General features: G+C 44.0%; 1 pseudogene; it reads right to left on the bottom strand.

Moving 5' to 3' along the window:
- Nucleotides 1–6,880: 6,880 nt before the first annotated feature.
- LOC120614506 (uncharacterized) lies at nucleotides 6,881–6,999 on the bottom strand (annotated as a pseudogene).
- Between the last annotated feature and the right edge of the window lie 4,729 nt (nucleotides 7,000–11,728).

Genomic DNA, 11,728 nt, shown 5'->3' with positions numbered 1-11,728 from the left:
CATACACTCTTATCTACGTGTGTGATGTCATGTGGTGAGTGTTTCTTTAAAACAGGGGACCCGTAGGGCAGACCGAGACCGGAGACTTGCCACCTGGCTCTGCTGCTTAGAGCAGCAGACCTTTGGGCCAGATCCACGACCCCTCCGTGGCCCCTGCTCTTCACCTGTAGAACTGGATGAAGATAACCATGAAGGGACGTGCTTTGTAAGGCTCTGCCAAAGATAACACAAGTCAGTGCAGATTTAATGCCTGGAATGATGCCCGACACACCACCTGCCCGATAAGTGTTGGCCGAAATCACTACCACCTGTGCCTCTTGCTGGACTTTAAACGCCGAGAGCCGGGAGCGGGCCTGAGGCCCCGGCCGATGCTCATCACACATCCCAAGCAATGGGAAAGAACGTGGCAATGGAAGTCGTGATTCTTAACGCCACGGTGCCCCCCGCAGAAAGTGGGCGGGGCAAAGCGCAGGTGAGGAAGGTAGCGGAATGCAGGGGAGGAGGGGGAATGGGCTCTAGGATGGGACAGGGCTTAGGGACCGGCGGCAGCTCCCTGAGAGGCAGCTCACACGGCACTCTCCCCTGATGCCGCGATGACATCAGACCCACGGCACTCTCCCCTGATACCATGATGACGTCAGACCCACAGCACTCTCCCCTGATGCCGCGATGACGTCAGACCCCCCTCTCTGCCCCACTTCTGTCCTGTATGCAGACTCCTCATCGATTTATTGTCGTCCCCAAAATCTGCTCTCGTCAAACAATCTGATATGACTTTTTTCTTTTTTGAGAACTTGACATGCTCTGTTACCTGACTCCAGAAATATTTGCAATTTTAGCTTATCTTTCATTATGGAAAAAGAAACAACGAAAAGGAACTTTGCTGTCATGTTAATAGAAAGCAGGCTCTGGAATTATCTTGCCACCCAGGGAAAACTTTGTATTTCTCCTGAAATTCAATTCAGCTGACTCTAAACTCACATCTTCTATGAGACTCAGCAGAAGCTGAGAAGAATGAGAATATGCTTATATCTAATCGCCTATGGATGATTCGTTAGCATATAGATGCTTATAAAATGTATTATCTACTTGTTTCTCACAAAATCTCCATTAGCACCACATTACAGATGAAGAAACTGACTAACAGACAGGTGAAGTGATTGGCTTCAGGCAGATTCGCAAAGTCAACCCAGACACCAGCGTTGGCCACAAAGCCTGGGTTTGTTCCACACCCCTTTATGTCCTGTGTCCCAGCTCCTCCTTCCGTCTGCCAGGTGTGCAGTCCTTCCTGAGTCATCCCAGCCTCACAGAGACACCACGAATTCTTACTCCCGTTGAGGAGGCAGAGAAGTGTAATTTTGGTTTTATTTGGCTAAAACCAGCAATGGGCAGAGCGAAAGGAAACCTTCGTAAAATTAATAAACACTTGCTTCCAAAAGAATAAGCTTTACTCTGGCAGTAGACTCCACTGATTACATGCGGTCCACAAACGGTGGTCAAATAATGCCATATGCGCAACGCCCTCCCCAGGAGACCGGCATACGGGTATGTGCAAGCAAGAATTCACTAGAAGCTGAATTAATGGGAGAAAACAGCAGCAGTCTGTCCTTTTTTTGAGACTTGATGATTTAGACCTTCTCTTCCTGCCTGATACTCTCACAATAAACCCGTGTAATTCAGGACTAGCCTTTGTGACCATCATTGGTTAGGTGACGGAAAAGGAAGCGGGGTGGGAGATCTGGTGTCTTGTTGCCTGAATGTAAGAAAGAAGGAGAAGGTAGGCGGGGAGAAAATCAGCGAGACGGCCCGCAGACGATGCTTCGGAGCGCACTCTCTCTAGACCGACAACACGAGGTCTTCCACGACTAGCCAGCCTGAACGATCTCTTTCATACGAGGCATCCATTCAACAAGTGTTTGCTGAGAGTCTGCTGTGGTCCTGGAGATGCATTAACAAAATAGACACGAATTTCTGATGTTAAGCACCTTACGCTTAAATAAAATCTATCCACAGCAGATGAATAGTGTAGATAATAATAAAAGGCAAGAAAAGGAGCGAGAGTTTCACCAGCAGATGGGTGAAGCTATCCTCCTGGTTTTCCGGGTGAGCCTTATGCCGAAAAGGACGATCCTTTCTCTAGATGAATCGTTAGGGCAACAGGCAACTGAAGAATTGTGTTTGACATATGAAAGGACTAACATCTCAACATACGCCTACCTTCACATGAGAGACCTAGCACCTGCTACAGTGAGTGCACCATGAAAACGCGATCATTAAGAAGTGGATTTAACGACTACTGAGGACTTACGATGTGCCGGATACTCTGCTAAGTACTTTACATATATTCATTCACTTAAATCCAAAACCCGGGGATAAAGGCATCCCCCCTCATCCTCATACCATCGTGCAGGCGTTGCGGCTTGGGGCAGCGAAGTGACTTGCCAACACAAACAGCTACTGAGAGGTAGAGAGCAGACTTTAACCAGGAAGCCCACCCCGAAGTCCGAACTCCTAACTGCTACCATATAAGCAGTTTGCTTTGTTTTGCTGGTTTTCTATGCATATGCCATAAATATGCCTGAAAAGTCTTTCCTCTTCATCGATGCACTGATGGATGAAGACCGTTAAGCAAATTCATCAGCCAGTCCTTTAGTGTTCTAGTTATCACAAAATGATTCCAGTTAGTTACCTATGAGACAGTTCCATCCTCAAAGGACTGCGATGGTGCGATTTAACATTAAAAGCTTCTATCCTCAAAGTCATCTTCCTGTGTTAATCAGACAAATCTTGACATTACGAGATTAAGCGGATATAAGCGTTTAATTGGAGAACATCAAAGGAAAAGTTTTGAAGACTTTATCTTCCTCTTAACACCAGACTGACTTTAGCTAGCAGGATTGTTTGACTTTTTTTTTTTTAAGGAAAAAAAAAATACCTCTTTGAATAAACAAAGTGTTTTCTTTTTGATTGCCTTGTTAGTTTTTTTCTGATATTTTTAAAACAGAGGATAGGCAGGAGTAGTAAGCTGGTCTGTGCCTTGAAAACAGGGAAAATGTTTCCATCGCCAGGAGCTCTGGTGTCATCTCCTTTCTGGAGAAATTGCTTCCCATTCAAAACCTTCGACTGTTTGGTCTGGGTAAGTACTGGCACCCCAGGCAGGGACTTATGTTCAGTCCCAGTCATTTTGTTAGGTAGTGAGGCAGCCATGAGCAATGGGGGGAACAAAGGAGCAAAGGCCAGCCCAGAGATGGCCCTAGGAACACCCACTTCGTAGGTAAGAATTCACTCCTGCATCCTGAGAGGCAAAGCACGGGAGGGCCATGAACCCACAGCTGGATTAGTGCAGCCACAGACCCTCGCGCGGAAGGTCCTTCCCGACCTGCCCGCAACCTCAGCCTCGTGACATCGTGATTATAGTGTCATGCCCATGCCCGGAAGTTCATGATTCTAATTGCGACAGACTGAATTCTGGGTAAGCACACGCACCCTGGGTGGGGAGTTATGTAACAGCCAGATGTCAATCACCCTGACCTCACGTGCCCATCACCACCTGGGAACGGCTTTGCACCCACCCGTGGCAGCCCTCATGTGAGGCTGATGCTCCCACGTCTGCGTGGGTACAGCCCTCTCTACTGCGACCCAGGTCACTCTGATTGGACTCTAATCACACCTTTCATCTCCACCTAGTTTGGGCCTGTTCAGGTGTGACCCGCTTCTGCCTCGAGACGTGGCTTTAATAAACCTTACCTTTCCTAAGGCTCACTGAGCTGCAGTTTTCTGCGTTGGTGAAAAGAACCGAAAATCCCCGTCACTGGGGCAACGCGGGGTTCAGATCGCCCCACACGGTGACAATTCCGTCACGTACTTCTCTGACCCAAACCCACAGGCACCTGCTCCCCACCCGCTGCCACCCCCACGCACGATGCTTTTTCTTTTTTTTTTGGAAACGGTACTGTCAATTACCTGAGAGTAATAGCTCTTGCTCTCACCACGAAAGACTGACCGTTTTTGTATAAAAATAATTCACCACGAACTTTTCACGGGTGTATCACTCAGCTCAGGAACTTCTTCTGGTCATTTCTTTTGTTAATTAGAAAAAAAAAATGCTGACTTCTAAGCCACTTTATTTCTGTTATTTATGATTTTATTTTTCCAGTTGTAGTTGAGTGAGGTAAAATGGAAATAACTCAATTTTCCTTGTTTAAATGTCTTTCCCTTTAAATGTATGATTATTTTTAAAAAGACAAGCAGGTTTTCAAGCTTTATTTCGAAATAATTATACACTCGCAGAAAGATACAAAAAATAGTCCACGGAGGCCCGCACACTCTTCCCTCAGCATCTCCCGACGGTGACAAAAAAGCGGCATTAACATTTCAGATTCTCTAACACTTTAGTCACCTAGAAAAGCGGTCCTCTATTTCTCGACTTTGATGCAGGTTATAAATACAGGACCTGAGGACTAACGTGTGATACGACATCGTGATAAGAAATATTTTTAAAGGGATCTAATTAAAATATATCCTCCAGTTCTCCCAAATATAACGCCAATTAAGCTAATGCAAGTTGTAGACATCCGCAGCTTTCAGATGTACAAGACACTATAAAAAGTACAGCTATTTTATTGTGAACAGTAGTTCCTACATCACCGCTCTTACCTATTAGCAAAGGGAAGAAATTGCTTAGACTTGGCTTCCGCGAAGTGAACCTAACAGGAGACCCCTGTGGCCTGCGAGAGATCCTTGACAGGTGGATTCTACCCAGCACGGAAACGTGGAGGGTGGTGCTTTAGAGAGAAAAATAATGCAGACGAAAATAAGATGGAAAGCAATTATGCACAGTTGCAAGCGAAAAATAACTAGCAGTTATTATGGAAAATGAGATTCAGCAATGTGGTTAATTCGGAGATTTGTTTAAAAAAATAAAAAAATAAATAAAAAAAAAGACACAGGAAACATGAAGTTGCGTTGCCTGGTGAGTCTCCTCCTGGTCCTCGTGGTCTCCTTCTGGGTCCGGAAGAGTTAGGGTTTCCTGGCCCATGGCCCGCTGAGCCGTGGGGACTTGGGAAAGTCGTTTTAGCTCTGCATTTTATTTTTGTCATCTGGAAATGAGACCTGGTACCACGACTTGGTTTCAGGGTGTGTGTTGCTCTGCAAACCCACCAGGGCGTCTGTGGTAAACATGCGGAGTTTCAATCAATCGGACCTCGAGAAGGCAATTTTTAAAAAAGAATGTATGCGCAGGTTCGTCGTGAGCACAGTGGCCCCGCGAAAGGAGTAGTAGCTATAATTCCTGATATACAACGAGCCTCTAATAACGGTTGGTGTTTTTGCATTTGCCTCGACCGCTCTTAAAGAGATGCTCCTTCTAAGCTGGATTTTGGTCCCAAGGCGCCTTTGAAAGTTAGTCAGAGAGGATTTTGTTTAAATGAACGTCGCCAAGCAGTACGTGTGTTTAAATTCCACGTCTGTTTGAACCTTGGTCTGTTGGAATCCATGTGACAACAAGTCTGCCACAGTGCTAAGCCACTTTTTAAGGAAAGGAGAACGTGAACATAAACAACATATTCATGGAGAGTTGGCAGAGTTGGGAATAGCAAAGGGGCTCGAAGCTCTCTGTGAGCTGTGGAGTTTCCAAGAGAAAGGCCTCGGACCGTGACTGTGACGTCAAGCTGCCAGGAGCAGAGGAAGCACCGAAGGGCTTCCTTTCACCGTGTCTGCCAGGGCGGTGAGCACCAGATTCGGAAGGGAGATAACACATCTGTTGGCGATGAAGCTCTGGAGAACTTAATGCGATAATTCCCATTGGTTAAAACATTTTAAAAAAAATAACCAGATGTGGATAAAAACGTAGACAAGAGGCGGGAGCGCATTGTGGCTATTTGGACCTACTAAATTCGCTGGCACCCTGCGGAGACTGTAGCGAACACAGTGTTCGACCTGGCGACAGGTCAGGGGCCACGCTGTGCTTCAGCAATGATGCTTCGGCATCACGAGCCACATGTCTGCCCCTCTCCTCACTCACACGTGCGCTTGGCTTACTTAACAAAGCCAAAGAACGTCATTCGGAAGTGTGAAGAACTCGCGCAGCAGTCGACTCTGGGTGTCTGCATTCACTCGACAGAGAACCATGAGGTTCCACCCATGTGCTGGCACGCGGTGACACGTGCTAAAGGAATTCAAGACAAAGAGGATTACGCTTCCGATGCGAAGGATCCTTAAGCGTCTGAGGGGGAGAGAGAAGCTCCGTTTTACTTTTTGATATCGGTATGCTAGACCACGGCTGCCGAATTTCTGCCACGATTTTCTCTTCTATAAAATTAGGAAAGTTGTATTTTCATGGAAATAGATGTGGTTAGAATATATATGGTTTGTGTGAAAATATCAACCCACCCTGAAAAGATACTTCATAAAGCTTTACCGGTTAGTCAATACAAGTATTAATACATGAAGAAATTGTTCTCAAAATATTCAAATGAAAATGAAAAATGTATATGCAGAACCTTTAATGATCATATACACATCAATATCCTGTAAATTTTTAAAATAACGTCATGATGAGGTGCTCTCAAACATCATGTTATTAATCAAAATTATACTTCCTGTAGCGACATATAAAAATTAAATTTCTGGTACTTTCCTCGTGTCAAAATATCATTTACTCAAGGTTTTGAATTCATGTTGACCATCTATCTAGGTTAATTTATTGTTTGCTTCATCATTTCCAGAAGTAGCTAATGTATTTTGAAAATCAGCAGGAAAAAATATTTAGAGAAAAAAAATTTTTTTAAGTTTTTTAGGCAAGGCAACCTTTGGTTGACCTCACGGATTACAAGGACCTTGTCAGTTGTCAGTTTACAATCCCTCATTTTTTTATTGTTTACGCCTACAGCACCTGGTCTTCCTAGGTGGTCTCCCTTCCAAGTACGGACCAGGACCAACCCTGCTTAGCTTCCAAGATCAGACGGGGTCGGGCTTGTTCAGGGTGGCACAGCCGTAGAAGAGAAAATATTTTTAAATGAGTTTATCAAGTTATTAGCTTCTGTATCTCTCGTGAAAAGAAAATAAGTCATATTCATCAAAATCCTAATGGCTGTTATATCACATATTTGCCAGAATCAAAGAAAAACTATTATGTTAAGATATTCATCTAATTTTGTCTTCTTAGATTTTTTTCAAAAGTTTGTCTAACTTTTTTTTTTTTTCCCTCTGATCTCAAACAGTGGAATCTGGCATATTTTCTAGGTTGACTGACATTTTAAACCCTAAAACCTTGTCGTTAACATTGCGTTTTGAGAAGATGCAGTAACACAAGTTGCTCTGAAACACTTCTGTCGTAACCAGCAGAGAGAGGGGTGCCACACTCACAGGCTTATTGCCGACGACATGGAAGATGACATGGAAGATGACGATCGGGGCGGAGGGAGAGCGGGTATCGGCCAAGTCGGGATCGCAACTCATGGTATCAACGCTGTGAATATTCTGGGTCCCGTTTCGCTCGCTAATAGCTCATCACGACTCACCGGAAACCGAAGTGGGCGGATGACTCCAGAGACTCGAATTCTACCTTGTTATGCTCTAAGAAATGAGGACGATTAGGAATAGAACTATACTCAGAGGACAAAGTATCACCGAATATGTTATTCCTTCCCTCCAACAGAGTCCTTGTTATGCATTCTACAAAGGGAAGGTGATCAATAAAGCTTTATCCCAAGCTCGATAAGAATCCAGGTTTGCTTTTGTTCAGTCTTCTACCCCTCGTGTTTAGAGCAGTGTCGGGTGTCTATTGAGTGTCTGGTATCTATGTATAAACATTTCTTGCCAGGAATGAGTTCGAGGATAGAAGAATAAGTTGCTAGGAGTTGAGAGGAACACATTCAAGTGCATTCAGATATCTTTTTGGTGTCGGAACTGTCAGGATTGCTGATGACTAAAAAGGAATGAAAAAAAATCCTAATATATCATTCTCATAACTAGGTCGATGAGGATATTTACTGAAATGGAGGGAGGGATGAATAAATTTGGCTTAAAAAAAAAACAGTTCGTCCAAGAGCAAAAGATAATTATGATGAAGCAACATGTGCCAATTTGGGGCAGGTTTGGAATGTCGTTATAAACTTGAGTGTTTAATGCCGACCAACAGCATGTTCATCCTAAAGGAAAGATGGGATCTCCTAATAGTGACGACGACGAAGAGAAAAAGAGTGAACTCTCCACGGGGGAGCTCGGACACGGCCGAGCTGAGAGGAGGAGACGGAGCAGGTGTGGCTGGAGAAAGGAGCCCCGGACCCCGCTCCAACGCCCTAGGCATCCCCAGCAGGTGTCCGCACCCAGCACAGCATCGGGGAGCTAAAACCGACAGCGACCCTGCAGACGAGGGTCTCCGCCACAAGTCCCACAACTGAGCGAACTAAGGGCCAACGCATCCTCATCAGTGGGGACAGCGCCCAGGTCCTCTCGAAGCCCTGGCGTTAATGGCAGGGTCTTGAAATGGAAACGGAGCGTCTTCCAACCATTTCCCCCGGGAACCTACCAGAGCAAGGCCGCCTCCTCCGGGAGGCCTCCGTGCCCACTGCGTGGGGAGGATGCTGCCGAGAAGCCCTGGGAATCCGCGCACCTGCGTGCTTTCCCGCAGCAGACTGACCTGCGGCCTGGAGGCGTGGCTTCCGCCAGCACACGCACACCGACGTGATCACCTGCGGAGCAGACACACCTGGGCCTCCGCTTCCGCATCTATAAAATAGAGCTCCTTCATCCCACCTTGCAGGATTCCGCGAGACTTAAATAGCTAGCAGGATGCTCAGTACTTCACAGGCGTTAACAAAGGCTGTTTTGATAGCGAATATCTTAAGTCTTTAAGTTTGAATGTCACATGGTTAAGATAACATAACAATTGCCTGCAGGAATGAAACATGATTTTTTTTTTTTTAAACAGGACCTGATGCCTTAGAATGTTTTTGAAACTCAAGGTAGTAGTTTTTCAATTGATTAAACATACTTTGAAATAAAATTTAACTGGTAGTTTCTCTTACGATTAATAATCTTGGAAACTTAGCTTCCAGAATTTGGGGGGAAAAAAGGTTTTATGAGGTTTTATGTAGGATTTTCAATGTCATAGGGCATTGGATCTCTACATTTGATATCGCCCTTTCAAGTACAAAGATAAAGATGAACAAAACTGCTCAGAATATCCCAGTCTACATAGGAGATAACTAGAGAATGAGTCAAGATAGTAGAAGTTTTTTGTTTAGGTAAACTAAGCCAAGAGAGATCATTAAATTTTCTCTATTTAGATTAATTAACTGAAGTAATCTCTGGATAGAATTCACCGGGTCTGTGAACTTAAAGGGAGGAAATAATTACATATGTATTTTTACTAACTTTTGACTAAAATGTAGCATCCCTTTTAATTATGCAGACAGCAAGCCACAGAAATATCACAAGTGTCAGATAGTAACTTGGTGTGCTATCCATAAACACCATAGGTATTTTTACATTATTGCATAGATATTTTGAAATGCTTATACTCATTCTGTTCTGATCTGAATTTAAAGTATTATTTCCAGGCTATTTAAATTGAAACTTGATAACCTGAGTGTTGGAGTAAGTTGGTGACAATTTCTGCTTTGAAAATTAAAGAACAAAAATACATTCTTTAGTTACATATCCTGTTTATAGACAAAGGCTCTGTGCTAATAGGTTTAACTATTTTAGATTCTGGTCCAGTGTCACTTCTCCTATGGGATGCCCTAGCCAGGACCCCACCCAAGCACTTCCGGGTCAAGTGCAGGGTCAAGTTTGCCCAGCGCTCTCAGAGAACGGTTACTCTCTTCTCAGGGCACTTGTCTCAGCTTGAAATGACATGTCCGATACTGTGACCACCTGTCCCTCACCCCTGCCAGGCGATCAGAGTCCTACGGGGCAGAAGCTATACAATCGTGCTCTGTATTCTCAGAGTGTAGCGCAGTGCCAGAATAAAATACATACGTGTGTGTAATTTAAAACATTAAATATATTCTGGAAATTAGAGAATCTACCAGCAACACCACCTCACCCCGGTCAAAGAAGCAAACGAAAGGACAATATTCACATCTTCAAAATGGATCAAATCGTAGCCAGGAAAACTCACCAAAAAAGGAAAATAAATTGTACATATATGTATATATACATCACTAGCAGAAATGGAGAACAAGTTTTCCCACATCACGCGTGACGTTGAGAATCGCGACCAGGGTGTGCAAGCTCAGACCCCCCAGGGGCCCTGGCTCTGTGACTGGGACCACCCCTGATTCACAGAGGCATCGAAGTCTCCCCCTTGCAGCTGAAAACCATCGACATGCACACGTCAGTCTCCCTCTCGAGTGTGTTTACTGGCCAGGATTTTAAGTGTTACTCTTTGTGGAAACGATTTCGTTTCTCCCTTTCGGAATATGCATTACAGAGTGGAATAAAGCATGAACATCCTCACTGCACCCCAACACACACACACGCACACCCTCTGCTGACCCCACGAGGCCCTCGTCGGGATGGGGCGCTCTCACGAGGCACAGGCCAGACTCGGTCAGGCGAACAACAACGGTTCGCAGAGAGGCAACGGGTGGAAGGGGAACAGACAGACATCTATCGTCCCCACGCTTTATTCTCCATGGCAACTGGTGAAGGAAGTAGGCAAGTGACCTTCCCAGGGCACTGACTGGTTGTAAAACTGTGTAATTAGGTAAAGCTGTGGCTTGGCGCTGTGTAGCCTAAAGGTGAGGGAGGGCAGAGGCTATCAGTTCCACAGGAGATGGCAGGCCCTGCCCTTATCCGAATAAAAAGTTATTCGATATAGATACGCACATACATATATTTGCGATTAGTTGCAAGATGACTGAGATGACACGTGACAGATATTGCACAGCATATGGACATGTTCAATGCTGACCCGGATGACTAGCTCACGTTATTTAGATTAGCTTTCTATTTGGCTATCCTGAAAAATAAGAAAAACTACTATTTCTGGCTGAGATGTAATTCTGACTAAGATCTGAGATGGAGCATGCTGTCTCAAAATCAAACAAGTATTATATAATTTAAGAAGTATAGAGCTTCACATCCAACTTTTCAGGCCTGCTGTAAAAGTTGGGGAAAAAAGCCATCGGAAGAAACGGAACTTACATTTCCTCTTGCCAATAGATATTCATATAGAACTAAAGAATTACGGTCTAGAAAGGAAATTGGTCCTTGAGTTTTTACACTTGGATTTTAAATCTTTGTAATTCTATGGGTGTTTAGAATCTTATTACTAGAAGAAATTAACTTTAAATAGTAACTGCGAATGACTTCTCTAGTTGAATGGAGCTTACATTTTATCACAAGGAAATGCACCTTTTTATTTTTTTACAGAATTATTTTTTAATAAATATATTTTACCCAGTTGTTACTCACCAATTGTCTTCTTCCCTCAGGTGGTGGGATTGCTTTTATGAAGTTAACCCGATGCCGCCACATTTAACTAATGGGTCCTGCTTATTTAGTTTTAGCCTGTGATCTGTTTATAGTGATCAGAATTACACTAATATCACTTTAGGGTTTATTTGAGGACTTAAACAGAGAATGACAGCAAAGAGGTTTTTTAAAAATTTTTTTCACTACCTTAAGGATTGATTCTCTATCATATGCATATTAATTACCAAAACACAATACTCCTTTCAGTTCTTCATGATTTGGCCCAAGTACAAATAATTTCAAA

The sequence above is a fragment of the Pteropus medius genome, unplaced genomic scaffold (genome assembly GCF_902729225.1).
Source record: "Pteropus medius unplaced genomic scaffold, Ma_sr-lr_union100, whole genome shotgun sequence".
Taxonomy (NCBI): Eukaryota; Metazoa; Chordata; class Mammalia; order Chiroptera; family Pteropodidae; genus Pteropus; species Pteropus medius.
This window is presented reverse-complemented; position numbering and strand designations above follow the sequence as displayed.